Source organism: Neophocaena asiaeorientalis, unplaced genomic scaffold, assembly GCF_003031525.2.
Source record: "Neophocaena asiaeorientalis asiaeorientalis breed wild unplaced genomic scaffold, Neophocaena_asiaeorientalis_V1.1 scaffold27, whole genome shotgun sequence".
Lineage (NCBI taxonomy): Eukaryota > Metazoa > Chordata > Mammalia > Artiodactyla > Phocoenidae > Neophocaena > Neophocaena asiaeorientalis.
This window is the reverse complement of record NW_020172816.1, coordinates 219,464-238,738: the sequence shown is the minus strand read 5'-3', so window position 1 is coordinate 238,738 and position 19,275 is coordinate 219,464. Positions and strand designations below refer to the sequence as shown.

The window sequence follows — 19,275 nt, the reverse complement described above, 5'->3', positions numbered from 1 at the left end:
AAAAAAAAAAAAAAAAAAAACAGAGAATGGACGGAACCCAAGGCTGGGTTGTCGGTGGGGTCCTGATGACTTTCTTCCCTTTCGCACCTCCCAGAACTCCTTCAAGGACAAGGGAGATGACCAGGCTTTGGGCGTTGGTCCGCTCAGCCCCTTTAATAGCATTCTGGTCCAAGGAGGCCCCCGGGGGAAAGAGAGCAGGTCTTCCTCTTGGAGATAATCATATTCAGTGCACTAAGGGAAAGCTCCGATGTACTTCCTCCAGCATTATTCCCACGGGCCTGTGATTTTCCTCCCTGAATAAGCATCCGTCGCACTCCTTATCGTCCTCTCCATCCCGGCTCGGAGGTCACAGTGGGCCCAGGCCTCAAGCACGGCTCCGACAAAGCCCTGCAGAGAAGGGAAAGCTCCGATGTACTTCCTCCAGCATTATTCCCACGGGCCTGTGATTTTCCTCCCTGAATAAGCATCCGTCGCACTCCTTATCGTCCTCTCCATCCCGGCTCGGAGGTCACAGTGGGCCCAGGCCTCAAGCACGGCTGGTTTCTGTTCCCACCTCTCCGTACTTACAGGGCAGCACAGACAATCTGGTTCCCCCACCGAAGGTCAAACTCTGGGCATAGTTATTCCCACAGAGCCTCTGGGCTCTACAAAAACCCCTTAGAGCTTTCCTCCTCCACCCCGAACCCACCCTGCCTCATATCTGAACACCATCAACGGCGCAGGACCCAGACCCTGTGTTTTTAGCTTTAGGATGAAAAAAAATCAGCCTGCTTGTCAAGTGTGAGAACAAAGGGAGTTTGGGACACGACAAGCAAGGGTTCCAAAACTTAACCCAGCAACCCGGGTGTCCCGAAGGATGCAGCTCTTCATTAATGAGCCAGAGTTTTTTCACAGAGCAGCTCAGGGGCTGGGAAGAGGCTTAGAGAGGTTCTCTAGTTTCTCCTCCTGCCTCCAGGCAGGGCTGCACTCCAATCAGCCCTGAGACGAGGGTGTCTATCTCCTTTTAAAAACCCTCCAGAGAAAGTGCTCTGGCAACTGCTCCTGACACTGTTCACAAACCTATTAGGAAGGTTTTTTTGTTTTTTGTTTTTTTGCGGTACGCGGGCCTCTCACTGTTGTGGCCTCTCCCGTTGCGGAGCACAGGCTCCGGACGCGCAGGCTCAGCGGCCATGGCTCACGGGCCCAGCCGCCCTGCGGCAGGTGGGATCTTCCCGGACCGGGGCACAAACCCGTGTCCCCTGCATCGGCAGGCAGACTCTCAACCACTGCACCATCAGGGAAGCCCCTATTAGTAAGGTTTTAATCACTAACCTTAACTCCCTTCCTCTTGCAGTATCAGCAAGAGGTCTGTGGTCTGAGTCCCGGTGGGGCTGGAGAACGCAGCATCTCCAGCTTTTGTTTAATGCGTCTTCTCCCAGATTGAGATGTGACTTGATTCCCACCTTACACTCAATCCCTTGTCTTCAATATTAACTGGCCCAGTTTTGCCTCTACAGACTCCTGATCCTCCCTCCCCAGGTCTGAGAGTTTCATTTAGGGACTATTTTTCAGGCGCCATATTTCTCACGAGCTTCACTACCCAGAGGAGCAGAAACACGATCCGGGGCAAGAAGCTCTTTCCTGTGAAGCTTCCATCCTCTCTCAATCCCTGTCCCTCCACATGGGGAACCCGTGCCTTGGGGCACTTTGGAGGGAGTCACGCTGGGGTCAGCTTGGTGAGAGGGTGTTGCAAGGTTTCTGCTGCCGCAGCCCTCGCCCGACTATACTGTGAGCTGCATCCCTGCTCTAAGGGATTATTGTGTAGCCTCAGATGCTCCAGCCATGCAGCTCTCTGCAGAAGCCTCTCCCCTGCCTCTGACAGTTGGACAATTTTGTATTTAAATTAGCCAGGATTCTTTCTATTTCCACTTAGACATTTTCCAATCCCAGGTGAAGAATTTCATAGAACAGGCTGACACTCTCCACCCTCCCCCATGCCAGCTTTTCTCCTGCTGCATGACAGAGCCTTGACAGAAGAGCCTGAGGGGCGAAACGAAAGCTCTACTGTGTGTTGGAGATGATGTTTATCATTATTATTAATAGCTAGGGTTTAATGAGCTCTTTCTGTATTTTGGGCACTATGCTAAATAATTTAGCTGTTATTATTTTATTTGATCCTTTCAATAACACAACAAGGTAGGGATATTTATCCTCATTTTATGGATGGGGAAACCGAGGCTCAGAGAGGTTAAGTAATTTGTCCAAGGTCACACAGCTAATAAAGTAATGGCGCCAGGAGTCGAATTTAGGTTTTTCTGTCTCCAAAGCTCACACTATAGTGCCTAATCTGTAATCACTTCGGGACACATGGCATCTCAGAGGTGCTGTAGAAGTCTACTCAGTGCTGAGTCTCATATTTACAGCAGAAATTTTATTTGTAAACTAGATGCCTAAAGTTGTAGTGGTTCTTTTCAGAGATTTAAATCATAGTGACAGGGGGCAGGTAGTCAAAGTTAGATGTACAAAAGTACTTTCTGGCAGTAAGGGCTGCTAAATTTTGGAATTGATTACAAAGAAAAGCCGAGGAATTTCCTGCCCTAGACCATCAGACGGAGCCAAAGCATATCCATGTGGCCAGGGAGCCTGCAGGGAAGCCAAACCAGGGGTCGGGGTGCTGGGTCCCCAGTGGAGGTTCTTCCTGACAGCGTCACTGGCTCAATTATTGTTTATATCTCTATTTATTTGAAAATGTTGTATATGCTCCTGAAAGCTCCTCACCATGAGCCAGAGCAAATGTGTGTGTTACGTGCACATGCGTGCACACACACACACACCTCATTTTAAAGCAGAGAAAGAAACCAACTCTCTTTGGCCTGGGGAAAGAACATAAAGAGCCCAAGCACAGGATTAAAGTATTTTTCAAACTAACGATTTGATTGATTGCCCCTAAAGGCACAACTTACTTGGCTTCACAGTGAGCACGGTCCCGTCCCCGAATGTTAATTTACCTGCACCGGTGTCACACAGTGTTCGGTGCTATTGCAATAACCTTGACTGGGGCCTCTAGGAAGACAGGTGGAGGTGGAGGAGGCAAGCAGGAAAACAAAACCTGAAATGACTGAGCACGGCCAGAACAATCTCCTTGTAATTAGGTTGGAACGTGGGGCGGATGCGAATAACTAGCAACTTCCCACTCCGATTCTATTTGCCTTAATTTTCCTTGAAAGAATGGGCCTTGGCAGGAGCAACTCCCAGGAAATTCACTCAAAGTGGCTACTGCTTGGTCTCCTGGGATCCCCTCTTGTTTGTTATTCCTGCAAGTCCTTTATCTATTTTCACCCAATTCCTGCCTTTTTTTTTCCCCTCTGCCTTCCTCCTCCTGGAGGTTCACATATTTTCTCAGGGAGAGACTACATGGATCTTAAAAGCAAGTACAGTGCCCCAGGGAATATGTGCATTAATAGCCTTGTTTTCCAACTGGTATCATGAACCACCCAACACAAACCAAGCAAAGAAAACACCACCTGTGTTTTGACAGCTTCTGCATGATGGAAGGCAGGCATCTTGGGAAGAATAATTAGCCAGAAAGAAGAACTTACTTGGTATGACCAAGAGTTTGGTGCCCTTCCCGAAAATGAGTTGGTAACCCCCAACTCCAGAGTACACACAGAGTTTCCTTTCTTTGCAAAAACCCCACAGATGCTGAGAAAATCAAACCACTCACAGCATAGGAGCAGTGCTGACAAAAGCTCAGGTTGTAACAATAACCAGATGACAGGCAAAAGAGAAGGGCTGTCACAGAGGCTTGCCATGCGGGGGTGGGGGGACCATCCCTGAGTCCTACAGACACCTGGCTGGATTTCAGAGGTCAACTAGTCCATCCTCCTGTCTTCAGCCAAGGTGTTCTCGGACCAAAGACCTATATATGCTTTAAGAGCTCCTGGGAAGGTAGCTCTTCTTTGCCAACGGCCTTTGCATTCAACCAACTGTTCCTTATATCTAATTGAAATCTGCAGTCTGAGTTCTTTATGTCTTGAGCTCCTTTCCTTGAAGATGGGCGATTTCATGTCAACATGCTCCAAATAGAAACTTACCACAACACACAAACCAGTGGTCACCTCTGGGGAGGAAACTGATATTGAAGGAAGGGGGGGGGTCAAGGTGAATACTGGCTTTATCTGTAATTTGAATTGTTTTTACAGTGAGAAAATTTCACGTATTACTTAGACAAATTAGAATTAACAACAACAAAATTAATAACAACAATAAATAGAAACACACAATATATTTTCAAGTGACTCTTGGATCTCAGACAAGCCTTCCTGTCCTCCCTAGACTAAAGAGTCTCAGGTTCTCTGTCCTAGGGTTTTGGTCTCCTGGGATCAGGGGAGGGAACTGGGTAGGATGTGTGGCCAGAACAAGCTGGAGGCGCTGAGGACGGGGTGAGGCACGGTGCTTGCCCATGATTATCTGGTTAACTTTTGAATTACGCCAGAGTAACCTGTTCATCTTCCTGCTTAGCACTGACTTCCCAGCTCCTACCAGAACCTTCTTGGGGGTAAAAGCATTCATAGGTTCATTGAAAAAAATCATTTAAAGGCAGAAGCCATTCTGATCAACATTAGGGATGGCCAGGGGCACTTACTTGGAATCACAGCCAGTCTTGTGCCCTTTCCGAAGAGAAGCTGCCTGCTTCCTGAATTCCCACAGTGATTGCCTCCATAACAAAAACTCTGAATGCCTGGCCTTGGTGGTTTTCTGAATGTTTCTTCATGTTAATCTTTTTCCCTGGGTGGAATCACACAGAAATCTCCCCACTTAACCATAGTTTTTGTTTTCCCTTAGCACGTCTTTGCCTCCTTCTCCCTGATCCTCTACAAAATGTGGTATCGGTAAGATGCCCCTGGTTTGGCTGTCTACTCTGCCGATACCGGCTTCCATACATGGAGTTGTGGCCCAAGAATGCATTTGTGAACCGCCTGCAAACTTCCGGCTTATTGTTAGCCTGTGAAAAATATTCCAAAGGAAACCCTGTCTCTGGCCTCATAATGAACTCTTTGCTGTGCTGGGAATAAAAAGGAATGGCTGCTTTTTCTAAATGAAAAAAAAGATTTTGAAAATGGCACAGAGTAAGAAGGCTCCACACAAGATGTTGTTCTTGGCTGACGTACCATATTTGTCGCCTCTGGATTAAAGTAGCTCTTACAAAAGTTATCTTCCACCCATCCCTGGAACAAGGGAAATGTGAAGGCATGGGGCACCAGAGCCAGGAATCTTAGCAGAGGACAAACGGAGAAAATGAGTCTTTTATAAAGAGTGGAAGGAGAGGGGTCATAGGTAGGCTGGGGTCATTTCCAATGCCACTTGGCTGGAGTCAGAAATCATCCTGGGTTTAATGATGTGTCCAAACAAAGTCCACTGGGGACAAGCCTTGAAGGGGAGACTTGAAGATGGACTTGACAAAATGTCACAAATTTTTTACTCTTCATAATGTATAAACAATGAAAAAGGTAATTGATATTTAAGCAGCAAAAACACTGGCAGCAACTTTCTGAGCTCTAGAGGGGAAAGAATTTGATATTTGGCTAAGCCGTGGAAGGGCCAAGGACTGGGCCTCTGTGAGAGCAGGAGGACCCAGGACTTAGAGGCTACCCACATGTTTAGAGCCTAAGAAACTTTTCCCACCCAACACCAAAACCACTTTCACTCAACGGGAGCCAATATCAGGAAATCACATGAACAGCACTTACTGGGGAGAACAAGAAGTTGAGTCCCTCTTCCAAAGACAATTTTGTTAGTAGAAGTTTGTTTGCACTGTGATTGGGACCACAACAAAAACCCCTAGTGACTCTTCAGGAAAGCTGCCCATCCCTCATTGGCTATCTCAGTCTCATAGGCTATTTCCTCCTCTACTATAATAAACAGGCCTCATTATCTCATCAGCCATCTCTCTCTGTGTCTCCTGGTTGTTTTGTTTGAATTTTTATGGTGCTTATTGCAAATGTGCAGAGAGGAAATTGGATGACCTCATTTGACACTGAGGGTGAATTATAAAAGCAACAATTCAACAAACTCCTGTGTGATAGCTAACACAATTCTGTATGGCAGGCAAAAAATGGCTGGGTGGACAGCCACAGAGCTAGAAATCTACTCTTCAGAGACTAAAGAAAGATGGGGGCAGGAGGGGCCACATAAGACACTCATCTGAATTTCACCTGAGATAGAACTGCATCACAGAGCCTTCACCTCACCCTGGGCTCTGTTCTGATGTGGCCGTATCACCAAACCCTGAAGATACCTTACTTTAGGCCAAGTACATGTTTGCTGTACTCATTACAGCCCTGCCCTACCTGGGGGTAGTGGGGGTCATCCATTTTGGCCCAGAGGGATTCTAGTCTTGCAGGAAATGCTCTCCTTTCACAGTCCATGGATATGGTCTCTCACCACTAGGAGGTGGATACTGGATGGCATTACCACCAGTCCTGACTGGGTCCTTGTTTGACTCAAAAAGAACTAAACCCCACTGTTTCTTCCTCATTGTCTGCCTGACCCCCAAAATGTCTTTTGCAAAGTCATTACAAAAGATTAGCATGGATTGGGCATACTTACTAGATCCAAAGCAAACTTATGGCGTTCTCTAGCTTGTTTCCTTGTCTTTGGGCATTTCCCACAGCTAAACCATTCAAAAATAGGCTATTCTTATTGAAAGCTCCTTGGTCAGTTGGTCAGTCCATAGTCTCAATCATAACCTAATGTAGGGTTTAATAGCCTAGTCAGTCAACTTGACAACACCTTCCTCTTAATATTATTTTTTTGACTGACATTTGGATGGGTCCCTTTGTCCGCAAAATGCATTGTGGAGAAGCTGACATACTAGGTGTACCCCCAGGAATGCCAGGCTCTTGAATTCATTATCTCCCTCCTCCCCAGTGAAGTATGTTCAAAAAGTTTTTACTCCCCATGGAGGAATTTATCATTAAACAAAAATTCTATCATCATGCCTGCCATTTTATTTCACTCTGAATTCCATTTCAGGTGTTAATAAGCCATCTGGGATTGTTAGTTAATCTCAATTTCTTTTTCTCCCATTGCATTTGAATAGTAAATCTATGCGTTTAGTGAAATTTGACATGTATCGGACTAGATGTGGACCTTTGTCAAAATGGGACAATGTTTGGGTTTTATATCGGGTCTTTTAGAATAAATACATATGCAGGCATGAGTGACAAAGAAGCTATCTTATCCACATGAATAGCATTTAAAATGAGATAGATTTTCAGTCGAATGGAAGACAAGTTCTGTAGGCAGAATCACAGTAAACACAAATCATCGCAGAACACAGTTTAAGAAACACTGGCTGTAAATAGCTCACGACTCCAATCTCTCTTCGGAAGAAGGGGGCTGAGCTACCATATTAAAGGCAATTTGGGATGGTCTCATTCTGAGTCTATTTATCATTATTGCTGTATTTGCAACAATCATGAATGTTTCATACATTTACAAAAGTCATTTTTCAAAAGGTACATTTGTCTACATAATAAATTAAATCTCTACTAACTCCACAGGGTTTATTTGTTTGGTCAAATATAAATAGAACATGGCCACTTACTGGGCTTTACCAACACCTGGGTTCCAGTTGCAAAGACGATTCTGGCATTGTTAGTCCCACAGCATTTCCTGCCTTTACTGAAACCCCTAGTAAAACCCCACTACACACATGGCGTGGTGGTGAGGGGGCAGTTGGACTCACCATGATTTTTTTTTATGTGTTTCTGGAAAATGGTCTTTTACGATAGGAAGAAGAACACTGGTTCTGCTACCTAAAGCAAATCATTTTTACTTAGAAAGACCAAACTCAGGCGCTTCTAAGACCCTTTTGCATTGTTAGGCTTAAATCTGCCAAGGCTGAATTAAATAATTTGTTAACAGCTCTTGCTCTCATATGTGTGAGCTCAGCCCCTAGACAGACGGGTTTGAAAGGATGATGCATTCCTATATCCAAAGGGATGATTTCCAGCTACAGAGCTGCCTGAACTCCTATCCAGGCTCCACCCAAATGCCTCCGTCCTGGCCCCTACTCACTGGCCAGGTTATTTCCAAGCTTTCTCACTGTGTAATAGTGTCTATGTGGTAGCCTAAGAAGCTATTTCACCAGGGAAGGGAAACAAGAGGCAAATAGTCCTATCTTTTCCTAAAGAGATGCCACCATGGACTCATATGATGCTTCAGATAGATAGGAGTAGGGAGTTATAATACACCATCTCCTACATTTTAAGAAAGTCCAGTCCTGAAATAAATGGAAGAAGTGAACATTTTCTTTAGAAGAAAGATTATATCCTAAAGGCAAGGATAAGGGCCCACAAGAGCTCCTTTATCACAAAGCTGAGCATTGGCTGGGTTTTAATATACATTTTAACATACATTGAGAATCAAAGAAAAGAGAGAGGGGAGAGCATCCAAGACAGTGATACCAGGCCTTGGTTAAAAATAGAGGATAAGTGACAGAATTTTAAGCTTGGAGAGAGGAGAATTGATCTCATCCCCAACGTAACTGTGACTTCTTGCTTCTTCAGATTTGAAGAGAGGGTTCAATGCTAGTTTTCTCTCCTCTTAGCCTGGGAGCAGTAAATGTCCAGAATAAACCAAAAGGACGTAGTCCAGGGAAAATGAAAGGGAAAACAAATGGAGGACATATAGGGAAGGTGTTATTGAATATATGGATCACCATATTAATATTGATCTAACCCACCCTAAGCCTCGTCTTTGCCCTGCCCCACCCCGGGTCAGTTTTGTCTGCCTTCTCAGCAATCTCCCCAACCACAGCTCTGAGGTCTCTTCTGGGAGAAAAATAAGGTGCTTGGACCAGCTGACACACAACTGTACAGACAGGTTAGCAGAGATTGTACCTACCTAGGTAAAGGTAGGACTGGAGCTGACCTGGGAATCAGGTTCACAGAGCAGAAAGCCTGTAACATTTAGATGGGAAGAATTTTTCTACAGTGGATTTTCTTCCTGGGATTTACCTTAACACTAGCCCATTTCCCCTTCTCTGACTGGGCGGTGCCATCAAGAAAATGGGAAATTTGAGAGCCTGCCTAAATAAGGGATGGCGGTGGGCTAAGAACTCTACCTTCATCCCTCCTTTTCACTGAAGAGTGACTGTTACTTCCCACTTGCCAGGGACACAGAATCCCACTACTCACGTACTTGGCTTGACAGAAAGCAGTGGCCAGTCCCAAAGAGGAGCTCCTTGGCAGCACTCCCATAATTTACACAGCCCTTCAGAATCCTCAGGAGGGGGCACGGCAGGATGGGGAGTGTGGGCTTAGTCTTCCCAGGCTAAGAGCTCCTTAGTCCCATCGCTGCGAAAGCAGACTTGCCAGGTATCCCTTTAGGCTCCATTCTTCCCTCAAGTGCCCTGACACTGCCTTTTATTTATTTTTTTTAACATCTTTATTGGAGTATAATTGCTTTACAATGGTGTGTTAGTTTCTGCTTTATAACAAAGTGAATCAGTTACACATATACATATGTCCCCATATCTCTTCCCTCTTGCGTCTCCCTCCCTCCCACCCTCCCTATTCCACCCCTCTAGGTGGTCACAAAGCACGGAGCTGATCTCCCTGTGCTATGCGGCTGCTTCCCACTAGCTATCTATTTTACGTTTGGTAGTGTATATATGTCCACGCCACTCTCTCACTTCGTCCCAGCTTACCCTTCCCCCTCCCCATGTCCTCAAGTCCATTCTCTATGTCTGTGGACACTGCCTTTTAAATTACACCCTTGTGGAACTCATGCTGAAGCCCAGAACCCCAGGGGATTCGCCAGCAAATGACCAGAAGCTTTGCAGGTATCTGCTCCCCACGCAGGACAGCAACCAGAGACGAGGATGTTGGGAAAACCGCCCGCACTGCTTTTCACCACTTGGTCCTTGACTGTGGCCCTTTCCCTTTTCTCTGGATTTCTCTTTTGATAAAATGAGACTGGTTATATCCTTGGGAAAGAATTCCAACCATATTAGAGGGAATTAGATACTCCTTAACAACCCAGCTCTGCTCTCTTGGAGGGCATTATTCATTCTGGAAGCAACTAGATCAAACAAGAGAGTTGGTGGCTGACATTGCTTCTCCCTGGGAATGAAAACCCTATTTGGGTCGAGTGCATTGTCTCCAGCTGGATTGTTCTTAAGAATATAATTTGCATGCTATGCCTCGTGTATTATTCAACCTGTGTCTCCTCTCCCTTACGGTTGGTCACATCTCTGAGACTTACCTGGCTTTATAATTAGCTTGGTCCCAGAGCCCCAGATCAACTGATAGTTGCCATCCACACAGAGACAAAAACCTTAACCAAAACCTTCACTGTCCTCCTGGGGAGCCTATTAGAGATAAATCCCAAAGTCCAGAGCCAAGCACATAAAACAACGTAGGACTATTGACTATTGAAGATTATTTGCTCATTTAATTACATTTGATTCCCTCTCCCATTATAGATTCCAGACACAGATGATGAAATCGAATGACTAAACATCCAAAGTCAATCTCGGTCTCTCTGCATATAAGCGAAGCAAAATTCATAAACAGTTTTCAAATGGGAGAAGCTGAACTTGTTTCACCTTCCCTGATGTTTTCAATAAAAATGCAAAAGAGAGAAACGGGGACTTCCCTGGCAGTGCAGTGGTTAAGAATCCGCCTGCCATTGTAGGGGTTCGAGCCCTGGTCCGGCACGACGAGTAGCCCCCGCTCAACACAGCTAGAGAAAGCCCACGCGCAGCAACGAAGACCCAGTGCAGCCATAAATAAATAAATAAATAAACTTAACAAAAGAGAGAAACAGATCATTTTTTTGGAGTTATAATGCATCTGATATTCTAGCGTCTTGTTTTCCCTGCGGATAAGATTCTAGTCAGAACCATGGCATTCGTATATAGATTATACTGATTTGGTTTACAGAATGTTCTCTCTGTGAGAAATGGCATTCCTGAGGGAACAAGAACCAGGCAGCCAGAGGTGGGGAAGGCCCTACAGAGTGCAGTGCTGGGAAGGGTGGCCCAAAGCACCACGAGGATGAACCAAAGCGAGTTGGCTGTTTATAAAAAACACCTTTGCAAAATCACTCCTGGTTTTCTAGGACTTACTTGGAAAGACTTGTAATCTGCTTCCAGCCCCAAAGATGAGTTTGTCTGTGTTGTAGGACACAGTGATACCGAGGCCTACAAAAACCCCCTGAGCCCAGCAGGGTGCTCTGCCTTTACATCTGGCCCCTCTGCTCTTTCCCCATCTCTGGCACCAAATAACTACCAATGGCAAAGCAGATTTGGGTGTGTACATTTCAAACACCAATGCAATCATCAGACAGTCAGTTTTTGTTTTGGTTAAGTTCCATCCCCACTGGATTCCTATGGCCTGTGCTTATTATGTTTTCAATTCACAAAGGTGACAACTCAGGATAATTCACCATAAGTAAATGGGGAATCTCAAGCTCTAATCCCAGTTCTGATTTTTGAGGTTTGACTTCAATTACTTAACTTGTCTGTGCTTCAGCTTTTCTGTCTGTGAAACTGTGATGATGTGTGACCCTGTTTACCTTCTTAGAGAATGTTGTGAAGACAAAAGGGCTGGCGGTAGAGCAGTGGGTTACACACAGCAATGCATTTTGAATAATGTGGGGAAAATTGCTTGTTTAAGCCAAGATATTATTAACAAGAATAGAAGGGAATAAGTTAGCTAAAGTGTACCGTCAAAATAACTAACCAAAAGCTTTCTTAGGAAAAGCTGAAGGAGAATATATCTGTCTTGTGTGTTTTCCTTCAAGAAAGTTAGTGGACACAACCATTTAATCTACCAGAGGAGACAGGCCTGGAACAGGTCAGCTGAATTCTGAAATTTAACTGCCGGGGGATAAGAAGAAATGACTGTCCTCCCATAGCAGTGAACGAGCATAGATTAGGTTCCCACGACGTGCTAACTTCCCTTTGCTGTTAGCAGCATTAATTGAAATCAGTCAAAGTTATATCTGAAAATGAATTCGATCATCTTAATGGTCAAACCGGCAGGGCAGCTGGATCCAGAAATTGTATCCCATCAGTGACTAGCTGTGAAACGGGGTTGGGGGAAGAACTCCTCTATATGATTGACAGACATACCCACCCACAGAAATGAGAAAAGATGCACTTACGTGGTGTAACAATCACTTGAGTGCCGGGGCCAGAGTGCCGTACGCCCCCAAAGCCAGACTGTCCACAACAGCCGATTCCACTGCAGAAACCCGCCCCCTCTTCAGAGCCACAAAGGTCGAGTCAAGGTGGAAGCTACAGTTTCCCAAGTAGGAGGGGACTCACACACATGTATCATGAAGGCCGTAGTGGTCCTCATTCTGGGGCGACCTTCCTCCAGAGGCCCCTCATCCTGGGCCCACCTCCACCTCTTGGGGGTGGAGCCCTGCCCTTAGGGAGGATTCTCTCAGGTACCTGAGCCTTCGGAGGATCACTCAAGGGGGCTAAGAAACTCCTCAGAAATAAAACTGATGGCCCCAAAGGCAGGCGGCCTCTTTAGTGTGTGGTAGGGTTGGTGCTGGGTATGGGCATGGGAGTCAGGGGTCACAGGAGACAGAAAGGAGCTAGACAGAGGAGTGGGAGATGGAAGGAACAGCCCTAGAACAGAAGGGTCTGAAAACAGAAGTAAGAAGGGTGGACACATAGCAACAGCTGATGTGCTCTGCTCTGTGAGACCCCAGGAGCTCTGGGGAAAGACATGCTCCTGGCTCTGTCAGTCGCCCCGACCCATTTAGTACTGTTTTACCCCCTGTAACAACCTCTCACATGCAGCTGAGAAGGCCCACACTACAAACGGGGAGCCCCCTCCCTGTCTTATTTCTGTTTTGTAGGACCATCTGACCAAATGTTCTACACGAGGGGGCAGGGACAGCAGCCACAAAACGATACTCCGACTCTGGTTTCTCTCTTTCTAATTAGGCTGTCAATCTGTTCAGCTAATAAGTCCTATGAAGTGTCTTAATCTCTTCCACGGAAAGGAGTCATATAAATGCAAAGTAGCAGCAGCCATAAGTCAGATGGCTTGCTGGGTCTCTTTTCTTTGTGTGCAGAGATGTTGTTGAATAGTGGGAAAACTTGCTGTGTGGAGAGAAGACAGACGGGGTGGGGGGGAACACAACAGCATCTGTTTTTATTAGGCTGAGTCTCTACAGCACAAAGTAAAACAGATCTGGCAATTATTTAGGTAATGTGACAGTCAATTCAGGCCATTTTGAGTACAAAAAAGGTTTCTCAAGGAAGTGCCTCAATATTTGGATCAGCTACTGACATTAACCAAATTAACTAGACAATTGTGCTATGTGTAGACACAAGCTAATAAATGTGCCTTGGGACGGTTCTTCTGACAGGGTCACATTTTATAAACTTAACATTAAAACTGATCCAATATTTATACCCACTCTCTTCATTTTGGCACCGCAATTGACTTTTCCCATTTTTTCTTAAAATAGGCCTTACATTTAGAGCTGCAAAGGTAAGGGTGACCTTGTCCCTGGAGTGTCTTATCAGGTTAATACACGGAAGCTCATTGAGAAATTCAATCGGTGTCTGGGATGTGAGAGCTGGTCATTATAGATTAAGGGCTTTTTCTCAAGTGGCAAAAGACTTACAGGGAATGACAGTGAGTCTTGTTCTCATCCCAAAGACAAGCTGGTTTGCCCCAGAATCTGACACACTGTTTCTGCCCAGTACAAAACCACTTTACTCTGGGACATTTTCTTCCTCTTCTTCCTCCGTGAAGCTCACCCAGGGGATACCATACATGTTTTGACCCTTTTGACTCCTACTTGGTGATAGCCTTTTACCAACCATCCTATGGAAAAATGCTGTTTTCACATTTCTTAACAAAAAAAAAATCCAAGTCACCAACAGTCTCCCGTCTTTCCTCCTCATTTTTTTTCAAACAAAACCTTGTCATTTCTGTGTTATCCCTTTTCCCCTTGAAAGACAGTTCGTAGAGAATTCTAGCCTCTACCAGGGTGGTTCTCACTGTAGTATGCCATTATGTAAAATCACCATTTTTTTTTTTTTTTGGTGCATCTCTCACACTAGATGTTATTATGTCTCCCATAAAATTATATTCTCTCAGTCTTAGCCTAGAAATTCCAGACCTAACTCACCTCAAATCCTGCCCCCTTTTTTTTGCCACTAGCTGAAACCAAATGGGTTAGAAAAGAACGTAGCCAGGCTTTACCCACTTTCTCCTTACTACTGTAAAAGAAAAATAAAACCTAAAAATAAGAGTCTTTGGTTAGAAGTTGAAAAGGCAGAGATGGTTAACCAAAGAATGAATTTAGTGGGCGACTCTGGCTCATTCGAGAACATTCAGACCTACCTGGTTTTACTTGTAACATTGTTCCCTGCCCAAAGATGAGTCTTCCTGTGTTGCTAGAGCCACACTGTAATACTGTACTTTACAAAAACTTTAAAAGGAGACAGTTTTTTTCCTTCCTTCCCTCCAGCAACCTGAGCTAGTAATAATAACTAATATTTATTGAAGACTTACTAGGTACCGCCACTATGCAAGGTCCTTGATAGGTATTAACTCTTTTAATCTCATAACAATTCAGTGAGCTAGGTACTGTTATTATTCCCATTTAACAGATGAGAAAAATGAGGCATGAAGAGATTAGGTAACCTGCCCGAGGTCACACATCTGGTAAGTAGCAGAGTTAGGGCTTGCCCAGGCAGTTTGATTCCAAAATTCACCTATAGTGGCTATACCTTTCATTAGTCTTCAAAACATTCTGGGTTCCCCTTTAAAGTGTGCATCCCAGTATCACTGACAAAATAGTTAGCTCATCCATCCTAATAAATGTGCCTTGAGCCAGTTCTTCTGGAAGGCTTACATTTCATAAACTTAACATTAAAACTGGTTCAATATTTATACCCAGTCTCTTCATTTTGGCACTGCAGTTGACATTTCCCATTTTTTCTTGCAACACACAACTTCCATTTAGAGCTGCAAAGGTAAGCGTGACCTTCTCCCTGGAGAGTCTTTATCGGGTTAACACACAGAAGCTCATTTAGAAATTCATTAACACCTATATCAAAGATGTCTTTCCCAAAGCCCCTGGACTCCATTGTATAACACCTCTTCCTCTCCCCGCAGCTCCAGCCTGGAGCTCCAGAACTTCCCTGGGAGCTAGCCCCTCCCAAAGCTACAGCAAACACTGCTAGGAACAAGTCTGGTTGTACAAAGCACAATTCTGAACAGGGTAGGTGGTCCCTAAGATGCTCCTGAAGAGTCTTGGAGAGAAGAACTTTTCAGGAGAGGCCAGAATTAGGATGAAACCAACTCCTTCCCTGTTACTTCTAGCAAATCCACCATAAGGCTATAGGCCAAAGAGAACTGAGAGATGCAGAAATTATATGGTAAGTTTGAGTCATCCTGGATAACCCATGGTGAGGAGATGTCCTCCAGGGAGGTCACTGGGAGGGCCCTAAGTCCCAGGAGTTTCCAGCAGCACTTGAGTTATCTTTGGCTGGGAGGAAACAGGATTCACCAATGGCCCATAGTGAGGTCGGTACAGTATGGACTAAGGAGGTCTAACTTTCAGTGCTCTCTGATGGCTCTTTTTGCAAAGGGTCACCTGTTTGCTCTGTAAGAAAACAGTCTAACAGTGCAACTGCCTTCCTGCCAGGCACATCTGGACCCCTCTCTCTAGTTATTTTGGTTGAGAGGTGGGCAAGGGCTCAGCTTGGGTGGACAGGAGAAAACACTATTCATTACTGCACATTTAAAACATGAGGGCTAAAGAAGGAGACAGTTTCTGAGATACTTCCAGCTGCATAGACAGGTTTGAGAGAGTTAATTTGAAGACTTACTTGGATTTACTGCCACACTTGTCCCCAATCCCCAAATCAGCTTACGGTTGTTGCCAACATTACACAGTCATAGAAAGCTTTACAGAAACCGACCAGGCCAATGTGTACCAGGAAATCCCTTTCAATCCCCAAATCCAGCCAGCGTGCTTCTCCAGCTGGGACCCTGGCCAAAGAATCAGCGGGGAAGACTGTTTATTATCGTGGTCAATTCACAGCATGGTTAGGACACCAAGGCTTTTCTGAGGTTAAATAGTTCAGCCCCCAACCTCGAGACCGAGCTGTCCCCTCACCAGGCCAGCAGGGCATGGCAAAATCCTGACAAAGTCGCTGGAGAAGGTTCTCTCACTCCAGTGCTCAGCCATCCCTGTGTTCAACACAGACTTTCAGACCCAAATGGTTAAGACAAAAAGGACAAGGGATCTGTTATTCTCCAGATTATTTGTTCCTGTGCCAGATGATTACACGTGCCCGTTTTCACATATACATATGGCGTATATATACACTGTATAATCATTAGGATTAATGATTAGAATTAACTTAAAAAAAATTGGGTGGAAAAAACAGCCCCCAGATGAAGTTCAGTGCTATGGCTTCCTTTAGAAATCAGAGCAATCATTACGGATTCAGCAGAGGTACTCACGGGGTTTGACCATTAACCTTGTTCCCCCTCCAAATTGTGAACGTGTTGCCTGCATTATTATTCACACGGTGATCTTCAGCTCAGCAAAAACCTCCTAGAAACCGAACTAAGTTTTCCCTAAAGATCTTCTGGAAGAAGCGATACCATGAGCACAGAGAATATTAAGTAATAACCTGGCATAGAATCTTAGCTCCAGCCTGGATTTCAGGACTGTTTCCACATTGGATGAATGGAGGATATTCTTTCTAAATATTCTAAAGAAGGAGTTTTCCCACATAAGCCCAGCATACTGACTGCCAAAAATCCTAGCTATCCTCCGGTGTTTTACACAATAATTCTCCAGGGGTTCTGAAGATCATGTACCTCATTTGGACAAAGTAGGAACCGTTTTTGTTCACGACACCAAAGCCAAAGGAGTCAGAGATATTGTCATTGCAATGGGAGAGACTGAGGGCAGCTGCAACTGCCTATCCGGCAAGAGGGGTCAGCATGCTGGTCCACCCTTTCAGGGCGCTGGAGCCAGACACCTCTGACCTAGGTCCAGGTTATGGAGCATCTAAGGGGATTTCCACTTTTTCTCATCCCACAGAACCAGAGACAGTCACAGGCGCTGGTCAGCCCTGGAGTTCACCCTTGACTCCAGCTCCAGACCTTTTCATCCCCAACTTAGACAGTCACCAGGAAAAGGACTTTCACTACTTTCTATCTGTGTCCCAGTGGGGACTTTTCCATTCTCACTGTCCTTTTCCCGGGAGATAGCACAACTCAAGGACTAACCTGAAATCATTCTCTTACAGGTAGCTTCTCCCATCCTGTCAAGGTGATGCTTTTGAGCCTCTCTTAATTTTTTTGGTTTAAAACAATAAGCATATATTAGACCATGAGCTTGCAGTTCAGTGATTTAAGCTGGGCTTAGCTGGGCAGTTCTCTTCATTTTGGCTGGACTGATTCTTGGGTCTGGGAATCAACCAGCTATAAACTGATGTAGGCTGGCTATGGGAAAACTGGTGCAACTGACTCTGCTCCATGTGCCCTTAAATGTCTGGGTTGAGCATTTTCTCTTAGTGAGGACAGAGACGCAAGGGCACAGTTGAAAGCTTGCAAGTACTTCTCAAGCCTCTGTGAACCTCTCTTAATTTGGAGGTAGCTTGAGGAAAATCCGAGAAGGAAACTCCATAGGCACCACTGCTGAGTGTACAGCACGGTCTCCTCCCTCTTCCCCACCCTCTGGCCATCTGGGGGACCAGGGGCTTAACAACCAATAATTTGGAACGGACCACTCCAGAAGGAAAACAAGAAATATACAGGGAATTTGGCAGCCCATAAATTTCCTACTTGGATTCAGTCAGTGTTGTTCTCTTCCAAGAATGTCTTTCCTCCTTCCCACACCCATTACAGAAGCATCTCCTTCCTTCCTACTTTGCTGTTTGCCTGCTGGATCTCTTACCCAAGCCTCCTTCATTTTTAAGAAGAGATATAGTTTCTCAAGTTGTCCCTATGAAATTAAGTCTGGTGACACTTGTGCTGGCTAAGAAACAATTTGTTTCATGTATGCCAGTCTATTTTCAGTGGTGGGTCTATGGTGTCTGATTTATGGACACCAGGTACAGGTGTGGGCATGTGTAAGCATTCAGGGGAAGTTGGCGTCCAGTTTGCCTGGAGCAAGGCATTTGAGAAAGGGAAGAGCTGGAAACAGATTTGGAGAACAGAAAGGGCCCAGGTTTTAGAGAGCCTTAAGTGACAGGCTAAGAAGTGGATAGGATGCTTTCTCAAAACATGAATGCCCAGGTGAAGCGTTGAATTGGATGAGGGAGAAAGGCGTAAAGAGGGGTAGGAAAAAGCGAGTGAAAAATGTGGAATGAGGGTACAGTTTTAAAAGAATTCCCGTGTCTAGAGGAGTCTCTCAAAGTCTTTAGCTAATAAATATTTTCTAATAATTAATATAATTCTTATGAAATTGGTGGTAAGTTCACTCCAGCAAGCCTCCAAGCTCTCCTTTGTCCTGCCTGTCCAGAGTAGATGGACCCAGAATGGCCACTTCAGACAGCCGTAATTTTTGCTTCCATAGCTAGTATTTCCCTTGTTTTACCTTCCTTGGTGTCTCAGACACCAAAAACATTTAAAATGTCTGTCTTGCCTGTAATACTCACTTGCTAAAACCTGCAGGCTAGTGCCTGCTCCAAAGACGTATTTGTAGTTTTCTGAGTCACAGTGCTACGTGGCTCTACGTAAACCAATATAGGGTTACCATTTCTTGGTGTAGTTTTGCTGTCAATTAGCAGGATATCGTATGCACTTTCTCCATACGAAGGTTTTGACCTCGTGTTTTTCTGAAAGGGATTTACTTGGGATAATATCTCAGTTCATACTGAAAGTCTTTTTGCTTTGATTAGGTCTGGGCTTGCAAAACCTCCTCAATCTCATGCTATGTTTATCTTAAGTGTGTTTATTAAGTAAAGAGGTTGTTTTAACAAACATGTCAGGATTTAAACATCTAAATGATGGTTGAACCCTTCAAAGTACTCCCTTTAGGACTCTCTCTGAGAGTCAGTTTATGGGCCACACATATACAATAAGGACATTATTTTATAGTCACGCCTCATTTTTGGAACCAAAATAGTACCAGTAATTAATTTGGGTCCCTCCTTTATTTATAACTCATGGCTCTGAAAGCCTTTTGATTCTTAATAAAAATGAAATCCACCTTCAGAAGATAAAGCCATCATGGCTGCTACAAAAAGAATGTTCTGGGCCCTTTGAGGGTAGATTCAAAAGA

General features: G+C 44.8%; 1 gene segment (V, D, J or C); it reads right to left on the bottom strand.

Annotated features, from left to right (window-relative positions):
• Positions 1-19,275, bottom strand: part of LOC112397468 (T-cell receptor alpha chain C region-like) — a 206,179-nt gene that overhangs the window by 39,690 nt on the left and 147,214 nt on the right.